This window comes from Eschrichtius robustus, chromosome 3, assembly GCF_028021215.1.
Source record: "Eschrichtius robustus isolate mEscRob2 chromosome 3, mEscRob2.pri, whole genome shotgun sequence".
Classification (NCBI taxonomy): Eukaryota; Metazoa; Chordata; class Mammalia; order Artiodactyla; family Eschrichtiidae; genus Eschrichtius; species Eschrichtius robustus.
In genome coordinates, this window is record NC_090826.1 from 187,375,214 (window position 1) to 187,389,821 (window position 14,608).

Genomic DNA, 14,608 nt, shown 5'->3' on the forward strand with positions numbered 1-14,608 from the left:
ATACGGGGAGGACGTCAGTTCCCTTGCCATGACCTTGCCATGTGCAATGTGACCTTCAAATGGGCCGTGCGGCTCCAGATCCGTGAGTGACAAGAGATTCCCTTTGCTCGGTCTCTTTCCTCGCCTTGCCGCGGATGCTAAAGCGAGATGCTTCAACCCGACCGCGCCCCTCTCTTCCTGTTACTAAACAAACACCTCCTCTCTTCTCTCTTGTTGGGGCAGTTATTGTTGAGAGCATTTGCTAAGAGTGTAAAGATGCTGAAAGGGGGTCAAGTGAACTGCAGGGACGAAGCAGCGCCGCGGGGAGGCCCTGTGTGTCTTCACGGGACGCCTAGTCTCGGGCTGCGCACTGGTCCATGATTCATGTGCCCAGAGGGTTGGGGGATGGGGCGCGGGCTTGGACGAGGGCAGCTCCCATGCCTCCACGCTTGGACCATTGCCTTGAGCACCGGAGGTGGATCGGCTTCTAACTTCCAGCATCATTCAAATGAGCTAAGTGAGTAAAAGTGTTTACCTGAGCACTCCTGTTCCCTCCAACCCAAGATACTGAGGAACCGCTCTTACCCGCAATCAAATTCAAGACTGCGGAGCAAGCGTATCACTCCCCCCACCCCATCCGCATGCTGCCGTAGCCTAAACACCCGCGCATTGAACTGGGGCCGTGTGGAGATAGGCCGTTTGGGGAGCGGGGTGTCTGAAGTAGCGGAGAACAGGCAGATTCCCACGGGGCTCCCTTAGAGCCATGGCGCCCCAGCTGCTGGGAGCTCTGCGGTCACGGGAGGCGTCCTCTCCATCTGGCTGATCTGCAGGACGCCCTGCACATTGCGGGGATGGAAGTCTCTCCTCCACTTCACTCTCTCTCACCAGCCTCTCACCTCCCATCCGCAAACATGCTCAAATTGATTGCATCCTTAGAGTGGCAGCAACTACCTTTACACCACTTCTCCCCAGAGTTACCAAATTTCTGCCCCGTTATGTTCCAACTTCTGAAGAGCGAGGTCCGAGGTCGATGCCTTCACTTCCTCCATCTTTCTACCTCCTCTGACCTCCCTAAACTCTGCTTCCAGCCACCAGCTCTGCACTGGACTGCAGCTAATTTATTAAAACGGATGGTGCCAGGTCGATGACGTCATCATTGCCGACTGGTCCCCGAGGATGGCTTTGCATCTTTGGCCGGAATAATCCCAGGTGATGTCTGACACCCCCTCCACCTGGAAACTGCCCCCCACCCCACCCCACTCTCCTCCCCCCTCTTAGTTTCTCCTGCATGCATCGTTTGTGGGATCTTAGTTCCCCAACCAGGGATTGAACCCCGGCTCCAGTAGTGAAAGCACAGAGTCCTAACAGCTGGACCGCCAGGGAATTCCCAAGGCTGGTATTTCTAATTCTCCTTCTTCAGTCTTTGGCCTCACTCAATCTAGCCATTGTCTTTAGGAGATCTAATCCACTGGGCTTCAAGCTCTTTTGCTCGTGAATCCCCTAAAATACAAACTGCCCGCCCCTAGGCAATGTCTACTTTTGGCATCACATGGTTTTAACCCAAGTTTAAATGGCTGCAAAGCATCTTGTTAATTGGGTTTTGCACATGCACAAATCTTTTTAGTAAAGCCAGAAATGGCACATCATTCTTTTTTTCTGTTTTAACTTCCATTTCCACTCCACTTACCGCACAGATTTTTTTTAACAGTTTTATTGACAGATAAGTCACATATCATACAATTATCCATTTGAAGTGTACAATTTCACGGTCATTGGCATAATCACAGAGTTGTGCATCTATCACCACAATCACTTTTAAAACACTTTCATTACCCCCAAAGAAATCCTGTCCCCACTGGCAGTCACTCCCCATCCCCCACTCCCCGCCACAGTCCTGAGCAACCACTAATCTATTTTCTGTCTATAGGTTTGCTTAATCTGGACATTTCATACACATGAGATTATACAATATGTGGTCTTCTGTGACTGGCTTCGTTCATGTAGCGTAATGTTTCCAAGACTCATCCTTGTTGTAGCACGATCCATGCTTATTCCTTTTTATTTTCCAATAATATCCCACTAGACAGATAGACCACATTTTGTTTAGTCATTCGTCAGTTGGTGGACATTTGGCTTGTTTCTGTGTTTTGGCTATTATGAATAATGCTGCTATAGACATTCGTCTACAGGGTTTTGTGTTACTCACAGATTTTAAACCAAATTTATTTTTATGCTTCAACACCTTTTATCGATAACCTTTTCATGTATCTCATCCACAAACTGTGTACACAATTCCAAATTAAAACTTACAAGCGCCACAACTACTGAGCCCACGCGCCACAACTACTGAAGCCCGCATGAGTGCCTAGAGCCCATGCTCCGCAACAAGAGGAGCCACTGCAATGAGAAGCCCGCGCACCGCAACGGAGAGTAGCCCCCACTCACCGCAACTAGAGAAAGCCCGCGCACAGCAACAAAGATCCAACGCAGCCAAACATAAATAAATATTTTAAAAATAAATAAATAAAAAGTTTCTGTGACCATAATTCATTAAGTACACACAAAAAATTCTTCTGGATTGAGCAGCAGTAAATTCCAATTAATCAAAGCATCATAAGTATATTGCAAACTTTGACAATTATTAAACATAAACGGTAAAATCTTATTGGAAATACATCCCTTAATGAGAGGAACTGGGTTTATTTTCCAATGATTAGCTCATGGGTCTGTGGGTGCCGCATTATTGCAATGAAACATTTTGGCATAACCTGGCATCACTGCCTTTCTTTTTATAGACACAATCCCTGAGAAACTCTCTTCAAATAAGTAAGTGAAGCAGGAATTCCCTGGTGGTCCAGTGGTTAGGATTTGGCGCTTTCACTGCCGGTGCTCCGGTTCAGTCCCTGGTTGGGAAACTAAGATCCCACAAGCTTCATGGTGCAGCCAAAATAATAATAAGTGAAAAAATGAAGTATTCTACTCAGAGCAGTGTTAGTCATATCTTTGAAATCTGGGCAAGTCACAGCCCCAGAATCACTTTGTCATCTCTACTCAGAAATCACATTTAGGGAATTCCCTGGCAGTCCAGCAGTAAGGCTCTGTGCTTCCCCTGCAGGGGCCACGGGTTCGATCCCTGGTCAGGGAAATAAGATCCCACAGGCTGCACGATGCAGCCAAAAACAAAAAAATTACATTTCATTTTCCCCCCAACGTGGTAAAAGCAAGCAGACCGAACCACCTGACTTGCAAGGAAGCGTCTCCCGGTCCTCATGCATCACCCCTTTGTCTGGAGCCCAGGGGTTTGTTACACACGCCCCAGAACACGCCAGGCAAAGAGATGTGCCCTTTTCCTGTAAAGTGGGAGACGGACTTGTTCTCGGGGGATCCGTTTCAGAAAAGGGTATATACGTGGTTGATGAACATCTGAAATCACTTCCCTAGCCCGGACCGCTGACCCCCTTTCCTTCACCGACTGCTGCACGGCTCCGTCAGCCCTCAGGCCCCTCAAGAGCTGAGCTGACCTGCCCCAAATCTATCTCCCTCCCCAGCTCTCAAGCACCCTCATTCTCTCTCCCACGCTGCTGCCGCCAGATCAATATGCACCAAAGCAAATCCCATCAAGCCACCGCCCTACTCGACACCCTTTCCTCTGCCTATAAAGCACCTCCTCTGGGGGACAGAGTGAAGCTAGGTGTCTCCAGGCAAAGGACGCAAGCCTCAGCTTCTGACCCTCTGACCCCTGGCTGAGAAGGGCCAGACCCAGGAGAAGACAGGCTAGTGGTTAAAAGGAGGGACCCTGGAATAGGACCACCTGGGCAGTTACCGGCAGTTACTGGAAGATAACCTTGAGTGACATCTCTGACCCCTCTGAGCCAGTTCCCTCAACTACAGAAGATAAGGACACTCCCTTTCTTACAGGGCAAGTATAAAGATTAAGCGATTAAAAGTATGTCATGTGCTTAGCAAAGTGCCCCGCACATGGCAAATGAGAGCAAGGTCTCAGTACACCCAGCCGCCATCTCCTTGAAATAAACAACCAAAGTCTTACGTTGAGCGCCCACATCCACTACAAGTGGTGGACGCCCGTCCTCCAGCCTCACGTCCAGCCTCCCCCCTCATCTTCCCCGCGAGCTCCCTGGGAGCCCCGTCTCCAGTCTCCTCTGCTGACCCCACTCTTCTTCCAGGACTCTCAGGGTTGGCGTGCCCCCCTTCTCTTCTCCATCCACACCCCCTTAGCGGTCTCTGTAAGTCTCCAGGCTTTGAACATTTATATGTTGACAATTTCCAAATGTGTGTCACCAGACAGACCCTTCTCTTCCCACCTGGATACCCAGGGGACATCTCAACGTGAACAAAGACGAAGTCTTGGTCTCCCCCCAGACCTGCTCCATCTACATCTCCTTCCCCATTTCACGTGTTGGCAAACTCTATCCCCACAGATGCTCATGCCTAAAACATCCCATGTCTAGCCCCTGAGGAATCCTGCTGGGTCTGCCTTCAAAGTATACCCGGGACCTGATCACGTCTCACCCCCTCTGCCGTCACGAACCCCGGTCAGATCCCTCCCCCTCTCCTGTCTGGATTACTGCCCCAGCTCCTAACGGGCCTCCCTGCTTCAGGCTTGATTCTCAACACAGCCATCAGAATGATTTTTTTTTTTTTTAATTTACTTATTGGCTGTGTTGGGTCTTCGTTTCTGTGCGAGGGCTTCCTGTAGTTGCGGCGAGCGGGGGCCACTCCTCATCGCGGTGCGCGGGCCTCTCACTGTCGCGGCCTCTCCCGTTGCGGGGCACGGGCTCCAGACGCGCAGGCTCAGTAGTTGTGGCCCACGGGCCCAGTTGCTCCGCGGCATGTGGGATCCTCCCAGACCAGGGCTCGAACCCGTGTCCCCTGCATTGGCAGGCAGATTCTCAACCACTGCACCACCAAGGGAAGCCCAGAAGGATCTTTGTAAAACTTCATCACCTCCCCAGCTCAAAGCCCAGCAGAGACTCCGTATCTCTCTCGTCGTAAAAGTCCTGGAGAGCATGCTGGGTAGTCTGACCCGCTGGCCTCTCTGACCTCACCCTCTTCTACTTTCCCGCTCACTCACTCTGCTCCAGCCGCACTGAGTCCCTCGTTCTTCTTAAATCTTGCCAGTAGGCAATTTCCTGTTTTGCCTCAGCTGTTTCCTCTGCCTGGAAACCTCTCCCACCGAGACCCCCACACGGGTAACTCACTCCACGACTTCAGATCTTTGCTCGCATCTCATCTCCTCAAGGAGCTCCGCCCTGAGCTGACCACGGACTCGGACACAGGCACCTGACTCAGAGCATCCCTCCCCTCCAAGGGTCTCCCGGGACGCCCTGTCTCAGGGCTGGTCATACCTGGGCCTCTGAGGATGTGAGAGGACAGCACCCACCTCACTGCGTGTCTCCTCCAGCCCACGCTAGGACCTGTGAAGAAACCATCCAAATTTCTCAGGCATCAAATCAACTGTCCCAGCTCACCAGGCTCCTAACCACTGAGACTCAGAGCCGTGTCTGCCTGATGCCCGTCTGCACCGGGTCAGGCCCGGCTGACCGCTGGCGCGCCACGTCCTTGCCCTGCCTGCGGCAATATCTGCCCGCCTCCGGTTCCAGACAGAGTCAAATGAAAGGCAGGTAGCCTAGGGTTTTTGTTTGTTTGTTCTCTTAATGCCAAGTCATTGTATTATGGCCGTCAATCTAAGCTGGGAAAAAAACACAGCAGATTTTCAATACAGTTCACATCTTCAGCTTTGTGAATTACACACTAGCTCTGAGTAGAAAGCGCACTAAGTTAGAATCTTTCTCTGAGCCCCTCCGGCCTCCTGGGTGGTTATTTGCAGCTCTTCTGCCGTTTCCCCCTAAATTGCTCACTGAGAGAAAGCAAGGATTCCAACCCACTGATGACGTTCTTCCCATATTTAACATTACTGGCCGGTGAGTAGTCATGTGTACGAGCTAGAGGCGCTCTCCACAGGGACATCAGGGCTTAGGGTCCTGCCTGGGTGCAAACTCTCACTTTACCACGGCGAGGAGTCCTGTGGGTATGATTTAGCCTCTGAGTTTTCATACACTCGGCTTGAAGGTACTAAAAGTACAAGCTGCTCAGGACTTCCCTGGTGGTCCAATGGTTAAGACTCCACGCTCCCAATGCAGGGGGCGAGGGTTCAATCCCTGGTTGGGGAACTAAGATCCCGCATGCCACACGGTGCGGCCAAAAAAAAACAGGAAAAAAATGTACAAGTTGCACCTCTGTAGGTGACTGAGGCCGGGATGGAGAAGGCAGTGGAAGCACCTGGCACCGTGGCCGGCATAGGAAGCGGGCACACAGGGCAGAGCCTGTGTCACTTCACAGATGGGTTCAGGGACGCTGGTCACCAGGGCTCAGCCATGCAGAGACCAGCGGCCGCTCCCCGCTCGTGACGCAAACACGCTGGACGATGACCACGTAAACTGGCCCCATAGTAAATTTCCACCTTGTGAAATGACTTTAGGATGTTGGTTAATACCGGTGAACAGTCATTTCTGACTTCCTGGAATGTTTGCACTCTCTTTAGTCCCAGATACTAACTTTAAAGGAACCACCTTTATAGTGTAAAAATAAAATAGCAGTTACAAATAACAAATTATTCCGACTTTTATCTCCATCTGTAGTCCACATTCCCATCAGGAGTTCTATAAACTTTCTTTCTGATTCGAAGGAAACGGTAGCTTCCTGCCACTTCCTCTGTTAATATAGTTGTAGTCATACCTGCTCACGGTCTATCCAACTACATGATCAAAATAGGAAAACAGACTTCCGAAAAGCTCAACTACAATTAGACATCAGCTATCAATATCTGGTTCACTACTATATTTTGTTTGTTTGTTATTACTTATTTAAAACTGATTCAAGAAGCTTAATTATGCAAAACTTCAGAATAATGGCCAAGACTAACTTTCTCCTGTTTTCTAAACCACACAAGACAACTGCTATACCATTTATATTCGTTTTCCCTTTCTAAGAACGGGAAGAAATATTTAAAGAATTTCACCAACACATTACCAATCAGAAAGAACACTTACCAGGCTATTAGAAATCTCCAAAAACAAGTTTTAAAGTTAATACTAAGTTACTCTGTATCGACGCATTAGCCCTTTCCAGTTTTCTTACTGGCATTTAAATTAGCCACATACCAGCTCACAGTTTGACTTGTCTGCAGTACTTTTCCTGGGTGCAAAACATTTTGACTCAGCAAAGACCAGGTGACTCAGCACATTCTAACTGCAGACCTCAGGTTTACAGGGTGGATCCCTTCCTGTCCTCTTGCAAATACTGCTGAGAAGATATCAGGATGGGATTTTTTGTTTTTTAATTTAAGGTTTGAAATGTCAAAGAATTGAAACATACGCTTCTCTGGCAAAAAAAAATAGAATAAAATAAAATAAATACAGAATGGAGAAAAGAGAAATAAGGTTTTCATAAAAAAACAATTCTAATCTGATTGCTAAAAAGATTGTTGGACTTAACTGCATTAGCATTTAAATTGCCCCAGTAGGACACGGGGGAAATAGCCCCCTGGTGCTAAAAATGTTGGGAAGACGGTGAGGTTTGCACCTTTCCTTCTCCTATTGTTGAAGTGGAGCCAGTTTTTTCCACCAGCAGGATAAACAGTAAAGATAAAACAGGCCTGGAGAGATGGAATCTTGTTTACGAAAAGGCAAATAAACTGGTTTTTTTTTTTTTTTTAATTACACAGACTATAAAGCTGAGAATATTGAGCCCTAGGCTTTTCTAGTGGCATATGTGCTAGTGGTTCCCAAACCTTGCAGATTATCAAAACCACAAAGGAGGTTTTTATAAATATAGATTTACGGTCCCCTTCCTGCTCCCTGTTCTGATTCAGTAGGTGTGGGGTAGGGCCCAGGAATCTCTAACACACTCGCCCAAGTGACCCCTATGCCCGGCTGGGTCTGCGACCAAACAGAGCTGATAAAACACAAAAGTGCAGCAAAACAAGCGGTGGATCACACTCGCCCCCGCCAGCCCAACTGCTAATTGTATGGTGAACAGTCAAAGAGTACTTTAAGATGTAGGTGAATGCATCTTCTTAGGTGAAAGCTGTTATAACTATGAGTGACATTCTTAACTGTCTTAACTTTTAAAATTCCCAATGAAATTCTAACTTTGAAAAGTTATTTTAGGACATGACCTTGCCTCCCAGTTCCTGTTTAGAGTGATGAGCTAACATATCTTTGTCTGAAACAAAGACTCCTTAGCCAGGCCCCGTGCTGGCTTATTTCCTTCCATTAGCTCCTATAATCTCCTCAGCCACCCCTGGAGGTGGTTACAATTATACCCATTTTACAGGTGAGGAAGTGGAGGCTAAGAGAAGCAAACTGTTCTAGTGATAAAGCCAAGATTTCAACCAAGAGCTTCTACTGGTCTGTTGATTGGTTGGTTGTTTGGAGGAATTTACACCTGAGATTTGGATCCATTCAAATCTTACGCTCTCTGGTCTGGTGTCATCCTTATACATTCGGCAAACACTGGTGGCGATGGGCATCGGGCCAGCCTCGGCAGACCCGGAGAAGGCCGACAACTCCCTGCCTGGGAAGGGCCTTCCCGGCCCCTTCACGGGGCAGAGAGGGGCAGAAAGGAACGGTCTCCTGTGGTTCTCCTGGGCCTGGTCCAACCTTCTGTCTCCGGCGGCTGTGGGAACTGCCCTTCTGATTGAGAAACGGGTTCCCCCAGATGACGGGCCCCCGGCGCCTTGGTGGGACGGGCTGCTGGGAGCCCTCTTTGAAAGGCTTCGCAGAGGATGTGGCTTGTGAGCTGAATGTTGATGGATGAAAAGATGTCAGTCAGTAGGCAAAGGGGAGGGAGGGTGCCCTAGGCCCCGAGTGGCCTGTGCTGCGCCCGCCTCTTCACCTGCTCCAGCAGGAGACCTGGGGGCAGAGGTGCAGCCGGCAGGAGAGGGGACAGAAGGAAAAGACCGAGGAGGGGCTTCACACGACGTGCGGAGTTCGGACTAAAAGATGCAAAGGGAACCAACCATGGTTTCTAAGAGCGGAGTCATAGGACTGAAGTTGTATTTCAGAAAGATACGCAAGACTTGTCACAGGGTGGAGAAGGGGCCGCGTGAGAGGCACAGGGTCTGAGACATCAGGTGGAAGTCTGTTGCAACTACTGGGGCCAGATCAGCCCAAACTGAAGCCATGATCCTGAGGCTGGAGAAAAATGTCTGAGGTCAGGGCGCGAGCTCAGGAGTCAGGCGGCCGGCCAAAAGCTGGCTCCAGACCTCCAGGCTGCATCCCGGGCATGCCTGCGTGGCTGATGGGCTGAGGGTGGGTGACGGAGGAGGGAAGAGTCCAGGTTTTCTCCCAGGCTTCTCCACGGGTGGATGAAGACCCACGTGGTCAACCAGGCTGGGGATGGCCTGAAACAGAAGGCGGGGCGGGGGGTGGGGGGGGGCGGTGCGGGGGCTTGGTTTAGAACAGGCTGAGCTGGGGAGGCCGACAGGATTTTGCTTTATTAATGGTTAGTTGGAAAGACAGGGGGAAAGAGGGGTCAGGGCTAGAAGACGAGGTTCACGAGTCATTCAGGATCGTATCTGAAGCTTTGGGAATGGAGTTTCAGGGACCAGGAATTCCTAGGGCCTATGGATGGGAAACCAACACAGCAGACAGAGAGCCACTCAACAAACACGCGCTGAGGGCCAGCTGCATGCCAGGTGCTGCCCTGGAGCCCAAGGCCCGAAGGAGCAGACAAGCCCCAGATGCAGGGGTGGGGGGACCTCCAAGCGGCAGGAAGGTGGGGTGCAGGCGGAGGGCAGGGGTGTCCGGTGCCCGAGGGAGGCTCCTGCACCAGGAGAGGCCTGGATGTGTGAGCTGAGACCTGAGATGCACAAACATCGCCTGAGAGCTCCCCAGATTCAAGGCTCCTTCTAGGCCTTTTGTGTATTATCCCCTTTAATCCTTACAAGAAGCCAAGGACGTCGATACTGTTATTATCCCCACCTTAAAAATAAGGAAACTCGGGACCTCCCTGGTGGCGCAGTGGTTACGAATCCGCCTGCCAATGCAGGGGACACGGGTTCGAGCCCTGGTCTGGGAAGATCCCACATGCTGCGGAGCGACTAAGCCCGCGAGCCACAACTACTGAGCCCGTGTGCCACAACTACTGAAGCCCGCGCGCCTAGAGCCCGTGCTCTGCAACAAGAGAAGACACCGCAACGAAGAGTAGCCCCCCGCTTGCTGCAACTAAAGAAAGCCCGCACGCAGCGACAAAGACCCAGCGCAGCCAAAAATTAATTAATTAACTAATTAATTTTTACAAAATAAAATAAAATAAGGAAACTGAACCACAGACGTGATGAGTAACCTGCCCACACGGCTAGTGAGCTGGTACGGAAGACCTTGACCCAGGCAGTCGAGCTCCAGACAGAGCCCGTGCTCTCACCTCCGGCACAAATTGCCTCTCACTGTCTGACAAACGGTCAGAGAAAAGGAGAGTTAAAGAAGGAAGAAGCGATCAGCAGTGTATCTTAGTGGTCAAGACCACAAAGGCTGTGTCTAGAAATAGTAGTAGTTGGTGTTTGCTATGTTATTATTTAAAGCATGGCAGCTTCACAGAGCCATTTGGGTCAGAAGCCCCAAATTTAAAGGCAGGCTTACTTGTTCACTAATTCTGTAACCTGGGGACAAGTAACGACCTCTGTGAAGCTCAGTTTTTTCATCTGGAAGAGAAATCTAACACACAACTCAAAGATACCCCTGAAGATAAAGGGACTTAACTCATAGGAAAATGTATTTCATTCTCTCTACACAACGTTGTCTTCATAGCTGGTGATGCTGGAGAAAGGTCCCCACTGCAGTTAACACACCATCACTTCTTCATAACAGGCTAAAGCTCAGAGTGGGCACAGCATCGAAAACAAGATTGTTGATTACTATTAAGTATTAATCACTAATTGTTATTCTGAGAAAAACCCTGGGTGGGGTGGAAAAAGTCCCGTTGAGACCCACAACTGGTCTTACCAATTATTAAGGAAAATTAAATTTCTTTTATTTATCACTTTATTTGAAAGTCAGCTTGGGCCCACCAAAGGAAAGTTGGTTTCACCGAAACTCAGTTCATTCCAAAGTGACTCCAGGGACTGCCCTGGTGGTCCAGTGGTTAAGACTCTGCACTTCCACTGCAGGGGGCACAGGTTCCATTCCTGGTCAGGGAACAAAAATCCCACATGCTGCATGATGCGGCCAAAAAAGAAAAGAAAAGAAAAGAAAAAACACAAAGTGACTCCATCAGAAAATCAGAAAGGACAGGCTTCCTCTGCATTGTACCTTTTCCCCCTCTACCTACTCATTCTAGGTAGACACTAAGCAGCAAAATGAAAGCAAATTAGCTCTTGGGAAGAACGGACACCAAGATCCCAAGGCACTTTGCAAAGTGCCATGAGAGGCACCATCCTGGGCTGTGGACATCCAGAAAGATCCTCTGGGCCAGCACACTCAGGGATGGCTATGCAGAGGGTTGGATCACCGCTTGACAGGGCGCTGCCTCTCCCGGCAGGTGCCACCCTCCTAGCCCGCCCAGCCACTCAGCCCCGAGCGCAGCCCTGGGCTTCCGTGCACCTGGGCCAGCTCGGCAGCGACTCGGCCGGTGAGTGAGGCTCACGCCACATCTCAGGAGGAAGATCATCTCCCTGAGTACCTGACCTTCTAAGGCTCCCACCTGGGTGGATATGGCCGCGACCCCCGACACCACGCCCCCAACACACACACCATACAAAATCACACTGACCTTCTTCTATTTTACTTTCTTCACGCACTTAAAACTATGAAGAGTTATCTTGTTCGTATTTTTACTGGTTTCTTTTCTGCCCCTCCCCACCCTCTGCTCCATCACAGCCTAAATATTGTCTTTCTTGTTCGCCCTTATACCCCCAGCACCTGGCAGGAAGCAACGAACTCAATAAATATTTATTGAATCAATAAAGAAACGCAGAAGAGCATGATCAAGTTGCAGAGGTAGAAAAGGAAAAGCTGAGTCTGGGAACGTGGTGAGTGGCTCGCTCTGGAGCAGCTGCCCAGGGACCTGGCTGCCCTTGGACCTGGAAGGAGCGCAGGGCCCCCGACAGAGTTTGACCAGGAGCACCCTGGAATAGAGTGGATGGAAGTGAAGCTAGAAAACCCAAGAGAAAACCACGTTCCCCCCCTAAAATCAGCAACAATTCAGAAGTCTGCCGGGGATGCCACGTACAGCACAGCATTGACAATACTGTCCTGTATGTTTGAAAGTTGCTAAGAGATTAGATCTTGAAAGTTCTCATTACAAGAAAAAAACTTTTTTTTAATAAATAAAAATAATTCGACCAGCATTGGAGAACATTGGCGAAAGAGGTGAACATCAGTTTGGTACTATATCTTAAAAGTGAAATTGGGCATATTCACAAGGTAGCAATTCTAGATGTAGACATCAAGCCTAAGGAAACTATTCCTTATATCTGACTTAGGGAAAAGTAATACAAGCATTATTATTATTACTTTTTTTTTTTTTTTTTTTTTGGCAGTGCCATGCAGCATGCAGGATCTTAGTTCCCCGACCGGGAATCGAACCCGTGCCCCTTGCATTGGAAACTCGGGGACCTAACCACTGGACCACCAGCAAAGTCCCAACCATTATTTATATTAGTGAAAAAATTTTAACAATCTGCATATCCACTAATGAAATAATTAATAAAATATGATATTATGCATATCACGAAATACCAGATGGCAATTAAAAACAAGTGTGTACATACAATATGTGTGTATATATAGAGATAGATAGATATAGATAGATCTCAAAAACAATGGTCAGTGAAAGTAAGCAAATCATAGAACAATAGGTAGGTATGGATCCATGTATATAAATATATATATATACACTCATGAAACAATGCAACGTACTAATTATGAGTACACGTAAATATATATAAGATATTTTAAAAGCACATATCAAACTGAACATGGGCTCCGTGAGGTGAGGACAGAGGAGGGAATGGGATTAGTATTTAAAGGGAACTTGACCTTATCTCCAACATTTCATTCATTTAAAGAACTGAAACAAATGTAACAAAAAAGATAACAGTTGTTAGTTACGGATGATGGGAATGTAGTACAGTTTTTACTGGGAGTAAGAAGAGAGATGCTGGACACAGATGGAAAAACTAAAAGGATTTCAGGAGTAGCTGGATTAGTAGAGTAGAAAGAAGGCTGAAAGAAGGGGAGTTAAATATTATACTCTTTTTTTTTTTTTTTTAATGATGAGAGGCTGGCTGCACCATTAAAAGAACTAAAAAACATTTAGCTCCATATTAGAAAGGTTTGCTCTATTAATGAGATTTCCAGGTGATGTCCAACAAGAAGTCAGATTTCAAAAACCCAAGCTGTACTGAACAGTTGTCCAGGGAAAGTGAGAAATACAATGGTTGCCTGCATTGCTTTCCTTAACACACTCCCTCTCTCTCTCTCTCTCTCTCTCTCTCTCTCTCTCTCTCTCTCTCTCTCTCTCTCTCTCTCTCTCTCTCACACACACACACACACACACACACACAGACAATTTTGTAAGGTCCCTAGAGAAACCCAAGGACCATGCCCTGTACTCAACCAATGTTAGTCTCCCTCTTGGAAAGTCAGGTTCCTAAATTTTCATGTACGTTTCTAAAACGCCTGGGGGTCTGATCTCTGCTAATCAATTAACTACTCTAGTAAGGCAACTTGGTAACGGTTTCCTTTCAGTAAACAACACAATTACTAGAGCAAATAAGGACCCAAACTCACACTGTTTAAATAAAAAATTTCAAACATAAAACTCTTTTTGAAACCAAACTCCTTAGTCTTTCATAAAGATAAACTTCCACTTATCCAAAGAATGCATTTATCTTTATTCAAGGGTGTCCCCTCCAATGTTTCACATTTACATGTTTGCATCGTGACTTTCTACCCTTTTGTAATGTGTTTCGCAACCCCTGAAAAAGTCAATAGTCTCAGCTCTTCTGTAAAGAGGGATACACAAGACAGTGGTCAGGGTGACTCACGGGCAGAGTCAATATTGGAACACAGGAGCCTGGAGCCTGGCATTCCCAGTTCCTAAAGCCACCGGCTTCCGCTAACCCCATAGAATCTAACGCCTTCACAGGACTAGGCTTCTTGGAGGCCTCGGGGACCGGAATGTTAGTTTCCAAAGCTTTCTCCTTGAAAAGCAGTCAGCAGTCAGAAATAAGAGCTGGCCTGCAGGTTGGAGCCCTTAATCATTTAAGAACATCTGAATGGAAGGGATTCCACTCTTCAACCTTTGCTTTTTAATAAGGCGTAACTAAACTCCACCGATACAACCTAACAATCTCTTTCATTCATGTAACATTGCTGGTGAGTCTTTTTTAAAGGGTCCTCTGTTCAGACTGGGTTACATTCAAATCAGGGGTACTGTTAAAACTCTCCATGCTGTATATTTGCTGGAGTTGGTGCTATCTTGGACTTGATGAGCTCCTGACAGCCTGAGGGCTGGTCAGCTAGGACTGACCTTATAAAGCCAACAGTTAGGGGCTGCGTATAAAAGGACTTAAGGGATTATTTTACCAGAATAAAGTTGCTATGTA